The sequence below is a fragment of the Bombina bombina genome, chromosome 5, assembly GCF_027579735.1.
Source record: "Bombina bombina isolate aBomBom1 chromosome 5, aBomBom1.pri, whole genome shotgun sequence".
In the NCBI taxonomy this organism is placed as follows: Eukaryota; Metazoa; Chordata; class Amphibia; order Anura; family Bombinatoridae; genus Bombina; species Bombina bombina.
Window position 1 is genome coordinate 172,095,858 of NC_069503.1, and position 20,265 is coordinate 172,116,122.

Below are 20,265 nucleotides of genomic sequence, written 5' to 3' on the forward strand. Positions count from 1 at the left end.
ATATCCGTGGTGCACTGTTCCTAGAGTAGAGGGCGCTATATCTACCTTAGCCAAGAGAACTAGTATTCCTTTCAAGGATTGTTCCTCTTTTAGAGACCCTATGGAAAGAGACTATAGGGTTATTTAAGAAGGATTTTTCTTAATCTGGGTTTGCAGTGTCAACCAGTTGCTAGTATTGTGACAGTTGCTGGTGCAACCTTTTATTGGTGTAATTCTTTGTCTGATCTAATTTCAGAGGAGACTACTATAAAGGAGAATCAGGATAGGATCAAGGCTATAAAGCTGGCTAATACTTTTATCTGTGATGCCAGTATGCAAGTTGTTAGGCTGGGAGCTAAGATTTCTAGTTTTGCTATACTAGCCCACAGAGTCCTTTGGTTAAAGTGTTGGGCATCTACTTATCAAGCTGTCAACTTACTTGCATTCAACGGAACCAATACGCTCGCCTAAGATCGCCTAACTTCGCTGCCGCGGACCTGAATACGTTCTCCAAAGTTACCAAAAAAGCTGTCAAAAAGCCGCGCAACAAGTACGGGGCGATGAGCAGTGGACTGTTGTTAAAATTGCCTCTGAGGAAGGATCTTCTACTTCCTCCATCTGAACTTAGTCTCTCTGAAGCTGACTGCTTGGAGATTAAATGCTTAGTCTTGTCCAGACAAGGTTTTTTTATGTTAAAGTTATTGAGACTATGATTCAGGCTCGTAAACCTGTTACTCACAAAATTTATTATAAGGTATGGCGTAAATACCTTAATTTATGTGGATCTAGGGGTTTTTCTTTGAGTCAGGTGAGAATTCCGCATATTCTGTACTTTCTTCAGGAGGGCCTGGAGAAGGGTTTATCAGTCAGTACCCTAAGGGGTCAGATTTCAACTCTGTCGATTCTTCTGCAGAATCATCTGGCAATTTTGCCAGATGTTCAATCTTTTGTCCAGGCTTTTATTAGAATCAGGCCTGTGTTTAGGTCAATTGCTCCTCCTTGGAGTCTTAATCTGGTTCTTAAAGTTCTGCAGCAGGCTCCATTTAAGCCTATGCATTCTGTTGATATGAAGTTATTGTCCTGGAAGGTTTTGTTTCTGTTCGCAATTTCTTCTGCCTATAGAGTTTCTGATCTTTCGTATCTACAGTATGATTCTCCTTATCTTATTCTTCATGCGGATAAGGCGGTTCTCCGTACTAAATTAGGATTTTTACCTATGGTGGTTTCGGAACGCAATATTAACCAAGAAATTGTTGTTCCTTCATTTTGTCCTAATCCTTCCTCTGAGAAGGAGCGGTTGTTGCACAATCTGGATGTTGTGCATGCTTTGAAGTTCTATTTACAGGCTACGAATGATTTTCGTCAATCTTCTGCTCTTTTTGTTGTCTTTTCTGGTAAACGGTGAGATCAGAAGGCCTCTTCTTCTACTCTCTCCTTCTGGTTAAGAAGCATTATTCGATTGGCTTATGAGACAGCTGGACAGCAGCCTCCAGAGAAAATTATGGCTTACTCCACTAGGGCTGTCGCTTCCTCTTGGGCCTTTAAAAATTATGCTTTAATGGAACAGATTTGCAAGGCGGCCACTTGGTCATCATTGGATGCTTTTTCCAAATTTTCCAAATGTTATGTTTTTGCCTAAGCAGATTAGGGGTATTTACACTAGGGGTTTATGTGAGGGTGTTAGATTTAAACAAAACTTTCTTGCCTCCATAGACATCAATGGGGAATGCGTTATAGCGATCACGATTCCGCAATCGCAAGTTTTTATCTAACACTTTTTCTCCATTGATGTCTGTGGGGGTTACGTGCACGAGCACGTCAAGTCAGGACTTGGATTTTGTGTGGTATGGAGCTTAACCTACCATACCGCACAACAAAAGAACGTTTTTTTGTAACTTGCAATGGCTGCGGTATAGAAATAGTAGTACAAACCCATTTTGCGTGGTGTGTACGCTACGGCTATACCGCACAACTTGTAATCTTCCTCATTGTGAAGAACATTGGAATTTAAAGTATTCATAACTCACTATGGGCAAGATTACAAGATTGCAAGATTACAAGTAGCGGGTTATGAGTTTTCCGCGGGCGATGTGGTCTTTTCACAATCAATTTCCATTGCGCAGGTATTACAAGTCTTGAAAAATTGCTATTGCACGCACATATTCACCTTTTACGCAACAATCCTTTTTGCGCTCAAAGAGTTGTAGTTAACAGTTTCGTGCAGCATAAAAGTTTCACGAAACACTTTAAAAATACATTACAAAATACACTAACATTCATATTAACACTGTCTAATAAAAATTATTTAAAAAAAAATATTGCACACAAGTTATAAGGGATCAAAAATATGAGATTTCGGGTGTTAGATAAAAAAGCAGACTGAGGGATTTTACATTGACAAACATACACATACATAGAGAAACATTGATTTATATGTATAGACATATGTTTAACTATGGAGATAATGAAAATATTTTACATTACAATCTTATTCACATTAAACAATATCTCAGATGTATTTTCAAACTGATATTCGCGTATAGATCTCGAGATATCTAGACCGATATATATATATTTATATTCATATACATATCTCGCTATAAATAGAAATATCAGTTCAAAAATCATCACATGTATAGAGAAATATTAAATATTCTGTTGCGAAAACATTTTCGCAATTAGAAATATTCACATTTTCATGTACACTTATCAAGGAGAATACGTCATGAGCTTTGCGCAACATATTTGGGTTTTAGTGTGTCGTTTTTTTCTATTTGTCTTCTCCGTTGACTTCTATGGGGAATACGTGAACGTGCACGCGATTAGGTTGTTTGCATTACACTGCTTAACGTGCACACAAAATAAGTTATTTTGCAACTTGTAATAGCTACGCAGCCCCAAATGCGCAATTGATTTGCCGCGCGACTTGTAATCTTGCCCTTTGGGTTTAGCGCAGTTGGTCAGTTGTGTCAGGTTAGTGTGCAAGTGATAACATTTTTTTTAAAATTGCACCCCATAGAAATCTACGGGGAGAAGTTAGCGTAGTCCTGGAGTTAGCATGCATCAGACTTTCAGTCGCGCGCTCTTCCAACTTATAATACGCCAGTGAACCTGGCTGCCTTAAAATTTTACTTTGAGTGCAGTTACAGCGCAAGCGGAAAAGTTAGTCAGCCCATCATTTGCAATCTAGTGCATAATATTTACAAATGTGTTTCCTTCAGGTTCAAGTAACACAGTTAACAACTAATGTTATAAATGTTTCTTGGTATTTAGGCACACAGGGGCATATTTATCAAGCTAAGAATGGAGCTTGATGCCCCGTGTTTCTGGCGAGCCTGCAGACTCGCCAGAAACAACAGTTATGAAGCAGCGGTCACAAAGACCGCTGCTCCATAACCTGTCCGCCTGCTCTGAGCAGGCGGACAGTCATCGCCTGAAAACAACCGGATCGAGTATGATCGGGTTCATTGACACCCCCTGCTGGTGGCCCATTGGCCGCGAGTCTGCAGGGGGCGGCTCTTGTGAGCTGCTGGTGCAATGCTGAATACGGCGAGCGTATTGCTCGCCGTATTCAGCGAGGTCTGTCGGACCTGACCCGCACTGTCGGATCAGGTCCGACAGACCTTGATAAATAGAGGCCTTAGTATATTTATGATCAGCATTGCCTATGAAACAGTGCTATTTTACTTTTGTTAATGTGTTATGTGTGGAAACTTCAATAAATAAAGGTTTAAAAAAACACATAGGGCTAGATTACAAGTGAAGCGATAAATAGCCCTTTCGCTAGATTGCTAATTGCGCTGATATAAAATGAAAGTTACAAATTATTACTCTTATTTGCTGCAAGCACGATCACCTACTGCTCCATAGAAGTCAATGGAGCAAAAAAGTTAAAAAACCTGAATCACCATAAACCCCTAGTCTAATAAATCTTAAACCACCATCCCCCCACCACAAACTACCTAAATAAATAATTAACCCCCAAACCACCATCGAGCCACATCGCAAAGTGCCTAAATAAACTATTAACCGCTAAACCGCTATCCCACCACATCACAAAGTGCCTAAATAAACTATTAACCGCTAAACCGCTATCCCACCACATCACAAAGTGCCTAAATAAACTATTAACCCCTAAACCACCATCCCCCCACCACATCACAAAGTGCCTAAATAAACTATTAACCCCTAAACCACCATCCCCCCACCACATCACAAAGTGCCTAAATAAACTATTAACCGCTAAACCGCTATCCCACCACATCACAAAGTGCCTAAATAAACTATTAACCCCTAAACCGCTATCCCACCACATCGTAAAGTACCTAAATAAACTATTAACCCCTAAACCGCTATCCCACCACATCACAAAGTGCCTAAATAAACTATTAACCCCTAAACCACCATCCCCCCACCACAAACTACCTAAATAAATAATTAACCCCCAAACCACCATCGAGCCACATCACAAAGTGCCTAAATAAACTATTAACCCCTAAACCGCTATCCCACCACATCACAAAGTGCCTAAATAAACTATTAACCCCTAAACCGCTATCCCACCACATCACAAAGTGCCTAAATAAACTATTAACCCCTAAACCGCTATCCCACCACATCATAAAGTGCCTAAATAAACTATTAACCCCTAAACCGCTATCCCACCACATCGCAAAGTACCTAAATAAACTATTAACCCCTAAACCGCCATCGCCCCACATTGCAAAGTACCTAAATAAAGTATTAACCCCTAAACCGCTATCCCACCACATCGCAAAGTACCTAAATAAACTATTAACCCCTAAACCGCTATCCCACCACATCGTAAAGTACCTAAATAAACTATTAACCCCTAAACCGCCATCGCTCCACATCGCAAAGTACCTAAATAAACTATTAACCCCTAAACCGCCATCCCACCACATCGCAAAGTACCTAAATAAACTATTAACCCCTAAACCGCCATCCCACCACATCGCAAAGTACCTAAATAAACTATTAACCCCTAAACCGCCATCGCCCCACATTGCAAAGTACCTAAATAAAGTATTAACCCCTAAAAGTATATGTATGTATCTCAATATTAAAGCCCTTTGTCTGCCTTTTATTTTTCTAACACCTGAGATTTCATATCTTTGAGCCCTTATAACTTTTTTTGTATATAATTTTTATTAGATCATCTTATTATTAGTTTAACTGTACTTTGTAATATATTTTTAAGTGCTTTGTGAGACTTTTTTGTTTCGCAAAACATTTAGGTAGAGCTCTGAGTTTGCGTTAACCTGGAGTGCTTTAACTTCAATTGCAATCAAGCAATCGTGTTTACTTTCTATATGAGGGAAAAACCTGACGTGCGCAAACACCCATAATAAACCCCTTATCGCTCGAGTGTAACTGTTACCGCTACACATTCAAATAGGTGGAAAAATATTTCATATATATTTTTTTTTTAATCTAAACATATGTTGTGTGTGTGTATATACGTGTGTGTGTATATACGTGTGTGTGTATACGTGTGTATACGTGTGTGTATACGTGTGTGTGTATATACGTGTGTGTGTATATACGTGTGTGTGTATATACGTGTGTGTGTATACGTGTATATACGTGTGTGTATATACGTGTGTGTGTATATACGTGTGTGTGTATATACGTGTGTGTGTATACGTGTGTATATGTGTGTGTATATACGTGTGTGTGTATACGTGTGTATATGTGTGTATATACGTGTGTGTGTATACGTGTGTATATGTGTGTATATACGTGTGTGTGTATACGTGTGTATATGTGTGTATATACGTGTGTGTGTATACGTGTGTATATGTGTGTGTATACGTGTGTATATGTGTGTGTATACGTGTGTATATGTGTGTATATACGTGTGTGTGTATACGTGTGTATATGTGTGTATATACGTGTGTGTGTATACGTGTGTATATGTGTGTGTATACGTGTGTATATGTGTGTGTATACGTGTGTATATGTGTGTATATACGTGTGTGTGTATACGTGTGTATATGTGTGTATATACGTGTGTGTGTATACGTGTGTATATGTGTGTGTATACGTGTGTATATGTGTGTGTATACGTGTGTATATGTGTGTATATACGTGTGTGTGTATACGTGTGTATATGTGTGTGTATACGTGTGTGTGTATACGTGTGTGTGTGTATAAACGTGTGTGTGTGTATACGTGTGTGTGTATACCTGTGTGTGTATATACGTGTGTGTGTATATGTGTGTATATGTGTGTGTATACGTGTGTATATGTGTGTGTATACGTGTGTATATGTGTGTATATACGTGTGTGTGTATATGTGTGTATATGTGTGTATATACGTGTGTGTGTATACGTGTGTATATGTGTGTGTATACGTGTGTATATGTGTGTGTATACGTGTGTATATGTGTGTATATACGTGTGTGTGTATACGTGTGTATATGTGTGTGTATACGTGTGTGTGTATACGTGTGTGTGTGTATAAACGTGTGTGTGTGTATACGTGTGTGTGTATACCTGTGTGTGTATATACGTGTGTGTGTATACGTGTGTATATGTGTGTGTATACGTGTGTGTGTATACGTGTGTGTGTATACGTGTGTGTGTGTATAAACGTGTGTGTGTGTATACGTGTGTGTGTATACCTGTGTGTGTATATACGTGTGTGTGTATACGTGTGTATATGTGTGTATATACGTGTGTGTGTATACGTGTGTATATGTGTGTGTATACGTGTGTGTGTATACGTGTGTGTGTATACGTGTGTGTGTGTATAAACGTGTGTGTGTGTATACGTGTGTGTGTATACCTGTGTGTGTATATACGTGTGTGTGTATACGTGTGTATATGTGTGTATATACGTGTGTGTGTATACGTGTGTATATGTGTGTGTATACGTGTGTGTGTATACGTGTGTGTGTATACGTGTGTGTGTGTATACGTGTGTGTGTATACGTGTGTATACGTGTGTGTGTATACCTGTGTGTGTATATACGTGTGTGTGTATACGTGTGTATATGTGTGTATATACGTGTGTGTGTATACGTGTGTATATGTGTGTGTATACGTGTGTGTGTATACGTGTGTATACGTGTGTATATGTGTGTATATACGTGTGTGTGTATACGTGTGTATATGTGTGTATATACGTGTGTGTGTATACGTGTGTATATGTGTGTATATACGTGTGTGTGTATACGTGTGTATATGTGTGTGTATACGTGTGTGTGTATACGTGTGTATACGTGTGTATATGTGTGTATATACGTGTGTGTGTATACGTGTGTATATGTGTGTATATACGTGTGTGTGTATACGTGTGTATATGTGTGTATATACGTGTGTGTGTATACGTGTGTATATGTGTGTATATACGTGTGTGTGTATACGTGTGTATATGTGTGTATATACGTGTGTGTGTATACGTGTGTATATGTGTGTATATACGTGTGTGTGTATACGTGTGTATATGTGTGTATATACGTGTGTGTGTATACGTGTGTATATGTGTGTGTATACGTGTGTGTGTATACATGCACATGTACATATATGGAGAGACTCTTTTCTAGCCATATATTATTTTTTAGTGGGCACTACTGCTTTGTTTTTATGGATATGTATGTACTCTATCCCCACATTTTCTATGCCTTGTACGTTATCTTCTCTTTGGGGACATAGGTGCATCCAATATAATCCTTTAAAGGGCCATTATACACTCATTTTTTCTTTGCATAAATGTTTTGTAGATGATCTATTTATATAGCCCATGAAGTTTTTTTTTTAAATAAATGTATAGTTTTGCTTATTTTTAAATAACATTGCTCTGATTTTCAGACTCCTAACCAAGCCCCAAAGTATTATTTGAATACCGTCAGCTACCTTCTCCAGCTTGCTCCTGTTTGTGTAAAGGGTCTTTTCATATGCAAAAGAAGGGGGAGAGGGGGGAGTGTCTTATTTCCCACTTGCAGTGGGCTTTCCAACTGCCTTTTCAACAGAGCTAAACTGAAAGCTTCTAAGTAAGTTTTTAAACCATTTTATACTGGATTTTTATATCAGTATCTGTGCATCTTATTGTTTATAGTAGTGTCTATTACATGCAGTTATATGAAAATGAGTGTATACTGTCCCTTTAATATTGTACTGTGCTCTTAAAGACTTCTATGCCACATATTGCTTTTTTAAATGGTTGTAAATATAATTATATAGTTATACCATGAATTTTATGGTTAATTACTATGGTGATATTCTATCCGGAAATGTTTAACTCTATTCATTTACTGTCATTTGAATTATTTAACAGCATGGATACCCCATTATTTGCAGACAGATGCTTCAGATTTAGGCCTTGGAGCGGTCCTCAGGGGAGACAGGGGTAGAAAGCGCCCTGTCCTCTATTTATACAGGAGGCTTGATCCTCATGAAAGGAAATATGCAGTATTGGAAAAGGAGCGTCTTAAGATAATATAGTTAGTAGACATCTTTTAAGGATAAAATTCAGATTGGTAACTGATTATGCTCCACTAACATAGATGAGGGAAATCAAAAAGAAAAACAGTACAGTTACTCGTCCGATCACAGAGCAGAAAGTAAACAGGAAATGCCAGAATTCAGTGACTTGTTGCTAAGGCCGCTCATCCCAGTAGGTCTGAGCGGGGGGGGGATATGTGACAGAGCTAGCGGGATTGTGTACAATGCAGTATATGTTTTCCCAAATTTTGTGGTATCGAAAATGTGCTATTAATTGTGTTTTATGGGCTGGTAATCCACTCCACAGTTTGAATGCGGCGGAAAATTGCAGGCTAGGGATCAAGTTCAAGTTTTTCCCTACAAGCTAAGGCTTTCTCACATGCAGCTAATTAATGTCAATTAGCTCTCATTAAATAGTGTGTGATGGGGCTTTTAGTTAGAACCTGTGTGAGAGTGACAGAAATGACGCTGGGCTTGGCTGCTGTCTAAAAGTTCTAGGCCTGTAAGTTTTGATATTGATTGTATTTTGCAGTTGTGTGGAGAATCCACCAAACTTCAGTCAGGATTGCTTTATTCTGTTTAGCAAGCTCTATTGAGCAAGGATTTATTTTGTAATGTTTATGTTAAAATGTTATTCCTGCAAAATGTCTTTGACTAAACAGGCCAATGCTTTTACACCTAATTCAGGCTGTACGGAGTAATATTGTTCCTGGGAAAAAATCCCAAGAAGAAGGGTATTTTTGTGTCACAATATTGTCATATAGATATATAGCTATTGATTTATTATATATATATATATATATATATATATATATATACAAGAGAGAGAGAGAGGAGAGAGAGAAGGAGAGAGAGAGAGGGAAAAGTTGGCATATATATATGCAAAAAAGATGATTTTAGACAGCGCTTTCAAGGGAGAAGAGATGGTATACCCATAAAGTCTTCAACTTATAAAATGTTGAAGAGGACACAAAACAACATCATAGTGCAATATTATAATTAAAAAGTGTGAGTTATATTACGCTTACCTGGTTCAAACTCATAAATATGAGGTATGTAATGGGTATGGATAGGATATATAATCCCCACTGTGGTAAAGATGAATCTAATAATCTCCAATTCTGAATGAATAAAGATGAAGTAAAAAACACTTTAATCCCACTTGTTTAAAAACAATCGGCTAGATTACGAGTTGTGCGTTAGGGTAAAAAAGCAGCGTTAAGAGGTCCTAACCCTGCTTTTTTACGCCCGCTGGTATTACAAGTCTTGCAGGTATAGGGGCACCACACACTTTGTTGGCTTTACCACAAAACGACTTACATAAACTTCGTAAAGTATTTTTTCTATGGGACTTCCATAGCGCCGGTATTTTGGGAGGCCAAAAAGTGAGCGGTACACCCTCTCCTGTCAAGATCCCTAACACATTTAAAAGTCAGTAAAGAGTTTTATGGTACAATGCCGTAACATAAAACTCATAACTAAAGTGCTAAAAAGTACACTAACACCCATAAACTACCTATTAACCCCTAAACCGAGGCCCTCCTGCATCGCAAATACTAAAATAAAAATTGTAACCCCTAATCTGCCGCTCCGGACACCGCCGCCACCTACATTATATTTATGAACCCCTAATCTGCTGACCCCAACATCGCCGCCACCTACATTATATTTATTAACCCCTAATCTGCCGCACCCAATGTCGCCGCCACCTACCTACAATTATTAACCCCTAATCTGCCGCCCCCAACGTTGCCGCCACTATAATAAACATATTAACCCCTAAACCGCCGCACCCCTGCCTCGCAAACATTAGTTAAATATTATTAACCGCTAATCTGCCATCCCTAAGATAGCCGCCACCTACTTACATTTATTAACCCCTAATCTGCCGCCCCCACCGTCGCCACCACTATATTAAAGTTATTAACCCCTAAACCTAAGTCTAACCCTAAACCTAACACCCACTAACTTAAATATAATTTAAATAAATCTAAATAAATATTCCTATCATTAACTAAATAATTCCTATTTAAAACTAAATACTTGCCTATAAAATAAACCCTAAGCTAGCTACAGTATAACTAATAGTTAAATTGTATCTATCTTAGGATTTATTTTTATTTTACAGGAAAGTTTGTATTTATTTTAACTAGGTAGAATAGTTATTAAATAGTTATTAACTATTTAATATCTATCTAGCTAAAATAAATACAAATTTACCTGTAAAATAAAACCTAACCTAAGTTACACTAACACCTAACACTACACTATAATTAAATAAATTAACTAAATGAAATACAATTAAATAAATTAAATTAAATTAGCTAAAGTACAACCCCCCCCCCACTAAATTACAGAAAATAATAAACAAATTACAGAAATTTAAACTAATTACACCTAATCTAATTGCCCTATTAAAATAAAAAAAGCCCCCCCAAAATAAAAAAAAACCCTAGCCTAAACTAAACTACCAATAGCCCTTTAAAGGGCATTTTGGGGGCATTTCCCCAAAGTAATCAGCTCTTTTACCTGTAAAAAAAAATACAAACCACCCCCCAACAGTAAAACCCACCTCCCACACAACCAACCCCCCAAATAAAATACTAACTAAATAAACCTAAGCTCCCCATTGCCCTGAAAAGGGCATTTGGATGGGCATTGCCCTTAAAAGGGCAGTTAGCTCTTTTGCCGCCCACACCCTAATCTAAAAAATAAAACCCACCCAAATACACCCTTAAAAAAATCTACCACTAACCCCCTGAAGATCGACTTACCGGGAGACGTCTTCATCCAAGCTGGGTGAAGTGGTCCTCCAGACGGGCAGAAGTCTTTATCCAAGCCGGGCAGAAGTGGTCCTCCAGACGGGCAGAAGGCTTCATCCAAGCCGGGCAGAAGTGGTCCTCCAGACGGGCAGAAGTCTTCATCCAGATGGCATCTTCTATCTTCATTTTAACAACGGGTTTCTGAAAACTCGTAATACCAGCGCTGTAGGTAAGTGAGCAGTGAGAGAAAACTGCTCGTTAGCACCACATAGCCTCTAACGCAGAACTCGTAATCTAGGTGAATGGATGCTTGAAGTTTCATTCAAAAGTCTAATTGAACGGTATCCTAGTTTTAAAAGACTCTGTATAAAAATACTCAAATTACTAAAATAAAAGCAATTTTTGGGTGTACCATTTCTTCTCCCTTGAAAGCGCTGTCTAAAATCATCTTTTTTACACATAAAACTTTATATAGACTTCCTTTATTTTAGTGACTTTAAAGGTTCAGTCTATTTTATAGATAGCAGCATTCAAGGGTTTTCCAGCCTACCCTTTTTAAACTACCGATAACAGCAAACATTAATCTGGTTATTTGATTCTTTTGTATTCTCTCATCAAGTTTCAAATAATATTTAGTTATCTGGTATACTTGTCAGTACTTACACATATATTTTGTTTATATATATATATACACACAAACACACCTATAAATATATATAATATCCAACTACAGAGCAGAGGAAAAGCTTTGAGGTATAGTTAATGCAACAATATATGGTATATGTAGGGGGACACTAGAGTCAGTGGTGAATTAAATAGAAATGATGTACTTTGTTATATTCAATTATGCAAAATGATAATAATAGTTGTAGCTTAAAAGTTAAATTTATCTAATTGTAACAGGGTTAATAGCATTCTTTATGCATTTCGTAGGTAGTGCGATGGATCTGGGATCGGCGCCTAGAACTTTAAACTACAATTGGACTTCGAGTTTGTTAGAATATATGAACTGAGTAATATCCAGTGGGGTTTGGAGGTAGAAAATCCCTAACCAAGATACAAATAATATGTGAACTCATTGCGTGCTTTTGTTACCTCATTCTGCATTGAGGGCATGTAATGTGAGTGCACCGTTTATTATTACACTGGCAGATCTTTTATTAAAACAATATTGCACTATCACTATTTTCTCCTTTTTATTTTCTCTCATAACCAAATCCACAGAGAGACTTCTCTAACTTATAACATACGTGGCATTTATCTCCTATTGATTGGGGATAGTAAGTAGAAATCTAATAGGGGAAACTGTGATTTAACTCGAAGGTTTTCAGATTATCTAACACTCGTGCCTCTTCTCAAAACCCTCTCTTGTTTGTGGCTAGCCAGACACAGCAGTTATGAAGTAGCGGTCTAAAGACCGCTGCTCCATAACCCTGTCTGCCTGCTCTGAGCAGGCGGACAGACATCACCACAATTCAACCCGATCGAGTACGATTGGGTTAATTGACACCCCCCTGTTGGCGGTCGATTGGCCGCGAATCTGCAGGGGGCGGCATTGCACGAGCAGCTCACAAGAGCTGCTGGTTCAATGCTGAATACGGAGAGCGTATTGCTGTCCGCATTCAGCGAGGTCTGATGGACCTGATCTGCACTGTCGGATCAGGTCCGACAGACCCTTGATAAATAGGCATCATAGTCTGCTTCATCATGTGCACTAATCATCTAACAGATTTCCTGTACAGGGAGCAGCTGTTTCTTCCACTATCTCATAATATTTATTGAGTCATGTATGAAATAGGTAATTCTCTCATAGGAAATATCTTGTGTCAAATAACATCTTGAAATGACTGGGGAAGAGAATCCAGGAAGACAACAGGTTCTGACTCAGCATAGCTTTCCCTACATGACTTGGACTTTTATCATTCCACAGCGTGTGCTGTCTAGGATGCCCTTGGCCTATGCAGAGCAGCAGCTGTCTCTCACTATTAAGGGATCAGACACCTAAGAATTTCAGTTACGCCTGAAGCTACAGCAATAGGAATGGCCAATGACACTTTGCAGAGTTTCAGCTTTACTTACATGGTAAAAATGAGTTACGTTCCAATCAATCATAATTCCCTTGCATTGCATGTTTTTTTTTTTTATAGTTTTCACATTCTTACCCATTCCAGTTCATATGGAAACCCAGTGATAAAAGCTTTACATATGCATTTGCGGCTCAAAAATAACAATATTTTTATGTTTTGTATTAGATTCTTCATGTGTATTAGTATATTTAGGCACTGAATGAGGACAGTGTAGCCCTAAGGGATCAATAAAGTTTAGAAAATGAATGGCACTTGCTGGGAAGTAAATAACCTGCCCTCATTGGTTGCCTGTTCCTTAAAGGGACATAATACTCATATGCTAAATCACTTGAAACTGATGCAGTATAACTGTAAAAAGCTGACAGGAAAATATCACCTGAGCATCTCTATGTAAAAAAGGAAGATATTTTACCTCACAATTTCCTCAGCTCAGCAGAGTAAGTTCTGTGTAAAAAGTTATACTCAGCTGCTCTCAGCTGCAGGTAAAAAAATTAAAAAAAATGAAGAAATGAACAGCAGCCAATCAGCATCAGCAGTGCTGAGGTCATGAACTCTTACTGTGATCTCATGAGATTTGACTTCACTCTCATGAGATTTCATAGTAAGCTTCCTTTACCTGATTGGTGAAATAATATGAGAGTGCACGATGCTAGTCCCTTCAGATGTCCCAGGACAAACACACTAAAATGCTGCTTAGAAATCCTTTATAATGGGAGGTGGCTACTGAGGAACTTTTGAGATAAAATATCTTTCTTTTTTACATAGAGATGTTCAGGAGATATTTTCTAGTTAGCTTTTTACAGCTATGCTGCATCACTTTCAAGTGTTTAAACATTTGGGTATTATGGCCCTTTAATATATCTTAATGTGTACAGTTGCCAATTTATCTATGAGCAAGTACATGTGACGGTTCTCGGATAGAATGCAGATGGACAGAATGCCAAAGCACAGTTGTCCTTCAGACATATGTCCGTGAGACTATGTCACGATTTCGGCCAAGTGCAGATACGCTCCAGAGTGTTCTGTTCTAATCAGAGCCTCAGGCGCCGCAACCACCTCTGGGAACCTAACCATGGGTCCCACGCACGTCTTGTGGTTCTTTGTCTGGGTAAAACGGTATCTATACTTATCTATCTATCTAATCTTTCTATCTAATCTATCTATCTCGTGGCCGGACTGTTATCCAACGGCCTTTTGTCTGTTGAAATATTATCCATCACACAAATGTCAGGCGGACAAATGTCCGTTGGATAACAGTCCGGCCACGATGTGTGACCATATGCGAAATGCATTAGATAAGTGGGAGTGCAGCCTCTATGTACCTAGTTTGTTCATATCTATATTTTCAATAAACATTTTTACCTGCAATTAAATTCTGACCTTCTTTGTTTTATATTGTATGAGGATATTTTAACACCCCAAACACCTTTCTATCAGCATTCTGAAGAATTCATTGGTTTTTCAAAATTTGCTCTTTGGACATGCAAAAAAAAAAAAAGACAATACTTTATTTAGCAGAATAGTTTCTACTACAAATCCCTGCAAAAACCTACTGGAAAACCACGACATATACCTGTTTCTTTTAGTTTTTAATTTGTTTAAAGTGATGGTAAACTTTATGTTTGAAAATCAGGTCCAGAATCTAAGCCCTATTTTATTTGGACTTTAATTGATCCCTTCTAATAAAGATACACTGTAACTTACTTTTTAACCTAGCCCTGCCATTCTAATACTCCAATTACTATGCAAGTTGTTATGTGTGTACAAATTCAGGAATATCTCTTCAAAGTGTTAAACACATAGTTAAATCCAGTGAGTCAATCAGGAGCAACTTATTCTAAAGATCTGCTCCACTGTTTCTCCATTGCTGCCAACACAGGCCTCGCTTCCATTGAGTCGTAATTCAGTTTGCGTGCACTCGCAAACCGATAAATATGCTGTCGGAAGCAATATCGTTTATCGACTGTTTCCAATGGCGCGTTATACCTCAATATCGGCAGCCGGACTTCGGCTGCCGAAAAGATCTTCGCGTCCCATAGAAAGTAATAGAAGCCGTTAATCGATAAATTATACCAGGTTTCCAATGAAAGCTCTAACCGTTAATACATTGTCGGAGGCTGTCGATACATTGAGAAATATTACCCCCAGCTCAACTAGGTGTAAAAGAGGAAAATTGTGCTTTTTGAGACCTATTTTCTATTGAAATTATAAAACTTGCAAATAATGCAAGTGTTTTAATGTAGAAATAAATTGTTATAAGTAATATTTATTGTTGTCTCATGTATAGAAATAGTTGAACTTATATTCTAATAGAAATATCAGTATATATTTAAATATAATAATATATGCAAGAACATATCTACAGAATGCAAACTAGACCTATGCCTAGGGCAGCAATAAATATTACTTATATTTATGAAGTGTTAAATATAATTTGATTATTAAAAATATGGATAAGTGTTTTTTTATTTTTCTTGAGAGGCGATCACAGGTAAGAAGCACGGACGTTAAACGTAAATTCTATAGCGTAAGGTCGGGTTACCTTAGCAACTAATTGATTTTCAAGAAATCCGACGTCAGATGGAAGCGTTAACACAACGTTAACTTACAGCTACACGAAAAGAGCGACTGCGCGCAACACGCTAATCTTTTCAATGGAAACCTGGTACTAAAATGCAGCCGTAAATTACTTTTAGCTGTCGGCCGCTTCGGTAGCTTACGGCTCCATTTTTAACGACTCAATGGAAGCGAGGCCTTAGTTGTTTTAAGGGGCCACTTATCTGCCCCAAACACCCTCAGCAGGAGCGGAGCAGACTTAAATAAATGCACTTCACATGCACACAAGGCTCGCTTTGTGACCTCCAAGCGTGGCCCTAAGGCACTGGCGGTCCACCAGGAAAACTCCTGGTATCCCGACGGTCAATCCATCACTGCCTCTAATTACTCATAATGCAGACATGAATGTCAAAAATACATTTTCTTGATTCAGATAGAGCACACAATTAAAAAAAAAAAATGTATCTCCATTATCAGAATTACTTTGTTCTCTTGTTATTCTTTGTTGAAGAGGAAAGAGTTCAAAGCTCATATGCATACATGACTCTTTGATTGGCTAACAGTTGTTACATGAAACATGGAGACAGGAAAATGAAAGAAAACTTTGAAATTTGTCTGAAAAAAATCTGCTTCTCATTTGAAATCAAAAGTTAGTGTGATTTACTGTCTTTTTATTATACATTTGTTGATTATGCTATTCTATTATATTTAAATAAATGTATTTTATTTGATTAGATTTATTTACTATAATGTTAAGGCATTTACAGCACTATAGCATAATGTTACATTTACATAATTTAAAACCGTACAATAATCTGCTTGATATCCCACATGTATAAGGTACTTACTGTAATAACTACTTTGAAACAAAATCTGACCTTTGCTCACATTGCTAATTATTTATCTTTACCGTACTGCAGTAATTATTGTGCTTCCTGTGAGCAAATTGATGTCTGACTTCTTCCACAAGCCGCAAGAATGCAAAGCAAAATTCCTTTCACTGCTGTATGCATTACAGATTCCACCTGTTACCAACCGTGACACTTTTTGCCAGCTTTAAACTCAGTAAACTCAATGTTTAAAGGCGATGTGAGAAAAGGACGTGAGGTTGTGACCGAGCTAGCACACAGTGTTTCCGGGATGGTGCAAGACAGCAAGGAATGTCTGTCTGATGCTGTGTTATACTGACTGAGTAGGTGGCAGGAACTGTCAAATGTTCCTGTTACTTACGCACTACATCTATTCAAGAGATTATTTAACAGAAAAATCTAAATAATTTTCTATGAAATGTACGTTTTTTTATTTAAAGTGACATGAAACCCAAACAACTTTCCAATTTACTTCTATTATCTAATTTGCTTAATTCTCTTGTTATCCTTTGTTGAAGAAGCAGCAACGCACTACTGGGAGCCAGCTGAAAGCATTGATTGAGCCAATACCATGAAGCATATATGTTCAGCCCCCAATCAGCAGCTCTTGAGCCCACCTAGGCATGCTTTTCAACAAAAAATATAATGAGAACAAAACTAGTACCCCAAGAATGCAAATAAAATTACAGTTTAAACACTGTTGAGACATATTGTACATGCTGTTTTGCAACCCGTATCTTAAACCTTGATGTATACTGTGAATGTGTTAAAAAAATGACTTTGATGATTTCAAAGGGACTTTATTGTCTGTTTTTATCTTTTGGACTAAAAAACTTACATTCTATCCTGCACACTCTGATGTTTAATGATCATTTTGTTTTCTAGTATATTTGTTGGACCTTCATAGATTAAGGAATATAAATTTACTGACATCTATTTTGCAGAAAACCTTTACCCAGATTACCTAGGAATGTCCTGGACATTTTGGAGTTTACCAGATAACAGAGAAAGGGGTAGATTATATGTTATTGAAATTTTAAAGGGATATTAAATATTGAGATTGTAATATAAAATCTTGAGTTTTGTGTAGCTAAAATAAAACTTTGCAATATAAATGTATTATTTATTTTATCATTTTTTCCCCTTAATTTATCTATTAAAATTATTGTTTTTCTAAATTCTACTGAGTTTCTATAAAGTAATGGGGACCTTCATGTTTTAATTTAAAGGGGCTGTCTAGTCAAAATTAAACTTTCATGATTCAGATAGGGCATACAATTTTAAACAACTTTCCAATTTACTTCTATTATCTAATTTTCTCAATTCTTTAGATATCCTTTGTTGAAGAAATAGCAATGTACATGTGTGAGCCAATCACACAAGGCCTTTATGTGCAGCAACCAATCAGCAACTACTGAGCATATCTAGATATGCTTTTCAGCAAGTGATATCAAGAGAATGAAGCAAATTAGATAATAGAAGTAAATTAGAAAGTTGTTTAAAATGACATGCTCTTTCTAAATCATGAAAGAAAAAAATTGGGTTTCGTGTCCCTTTAAGTTTCCTCTTCTCTATTTTTCTTTGTGAGATCAATTAGGTACATTTATGAAACAGGCAATAAAAGAGACTGCTCAATCAAGGCTGTGTGGAACATAGTATTTATTAAAAGTGATTCCACACAGACTTGTTTGCAGAGAGATAAAAAGAACACTACATACCGACAGAGAAGCGCTCTCTCAACAGTTCAAAGAACAGCTCAATGCCTTGTTCTATGGAAATGTACCGCCTAGGAGCAGCATCTTTTAGTCCAATTGTGCTTTTCACAGAGAAGAACGTTCCTGAAGTATATCAGTCTAAGTCCGTCTAACAAGGTCAGTCCAGTCCCGAAATACCAGGCAATCCTTCTCTGAACAAGGAACATGGCAACCCCAGACGATTGTTCTGGCCTTCTTTGGGCCTCTTCAGTGAACTAGAAAACTAGTTCACACAAGGCACACCCATTAAATTAAACCTTTACACTTATAATTGTAAAAATCCATCTACATATTATTATTTATTTTTTTCCTTAATATTTTTATTGAGGTTTGAAAATTAAAATACATACAGGAAATAAAATACAATACATGAAAAAATAAACTCTAGTCGTATACACTTAGGCACCAAGGTACAAGAAATTAAACTTACATCACATACATCTCAAAATGCTAGGATATAAAAAGTTTCAGAAAAAACACTGTATATTCAAGTACCATAATGCGCAATAAACCTCTTTTTCTTTTCCTATTTGTTTTGTTTGAAAGGGGATTCATATCTAAGGTATAAGCATATAAACATAAAGTACCCCTATTCACAAATAACACACGTTTAACAGTTATATAACAGAATACCAGATGAAACCAAAAAGAAATATATTGTAACATTAAAGAATTTTTGTTTGATTTTTTTCCTTTAAACAAAATGTTTTATATGGCCCTACATTGCTGTGAGAAAAAAAAATAAAAATAAAATATATATATATATATATATATATTTTTTTTTTTATAGAGCTTAGGTATATAAAGTATATTGCTGATAAGTGCGGTCATTCTCAAGGGAAACTGCAAAGTAAGTTTCTGGTCTAAATCATAAAGAACCAGAATACTATATGGGGGTGGGGGGGCAGGAGGCCAACCGATTTACATAACATAAATAATCTTGTAAGGCTTATTAACAAAAAGAGAACTAGTGGGGTTATTATAATATGCCTGGTTAGACACTGGTGCATAGGAAATTGTGATTGAACAAGAGTTGATCTCTTAAATTAATATAAAGCTAAGACTACTTCCAAATACATAACAAATATTACCATATACATTAGCCCAGGGTAGAAATGCAGGTGTAAATCCTGTCCCCAAAGTGTGGGCCCTACACCCAGCAACAGGAAAACACTGAAATAATACACATAATACCCAACATTATAGATAGTAATTGTAGTTAAGCGTAGTATAAAAATAAACCATGATATATATATATAAAAGTGAAGGCTCTTTGCCTTTCTTAAATAATTGTAGTCTTGTAGATGACATCTAATCAAAGATTTAAGTGTATAATGAACTTACTTATCTCAACATCTTAGTGAAAAAGTGACTTATAATCAGAACATAAATATTGCTAGATACACAGTGCCCCCCAGAATATTAATTTTAAAGAATTATAACCACACAAACATGTCTCCGCCTTGATATTAGAGAACAAGGAACAACGTTTCCTAAATTAAAAAGCAAATTTAGGGTGCAAAAAACCTTTTTGTGTCCAGCTAGTAGCCCTAATACAAGTTAGCGACTCTGAAGATGCAATAAAATAAAGTCAACGGCTTAATTTGTGCCCCTTTTCCCTAGTAGGGTGTGAGAATAGAGACTGCTATACTAGAAAACAATTAAAGTAATCCAGCATGGTATCTTCATTTAAAGTGATATGTAATTTTCAAGTCTATTCACTAGTATGTACAATTGTATAATAATATCAATCTGAAACAGTTATACACATCCCATAGAGCATTAGCTA

At 37.0% G+C, this 20,265-nt stretch overlaps 1 long non-coding RNA gene across 2 annotated transcripts in view; it reads right to left on the reverse strand.

Annotated features, from left to right (window-relative positions):
* Window positions 1–16,939, reverse strand: part of LOC128659269 (uncharacterized) — a 73,362-nt gene extending 56,423 nt beyond the window's left edge. For both annotated transcript variants that reach the window (XR_008402322.1, XR_008402323.1), the window contains exon 1: window positions 16,702–16,939. This is a non-coding gene — a long non-coding RNA (uncharacterized LOC128659269). The remainder of the gene's footprint in view (window positions 1–16,701) is intronic.
* Between the last annotated feature and the right edge of the window lie 3,326 nt (window positions 16,940–20,265).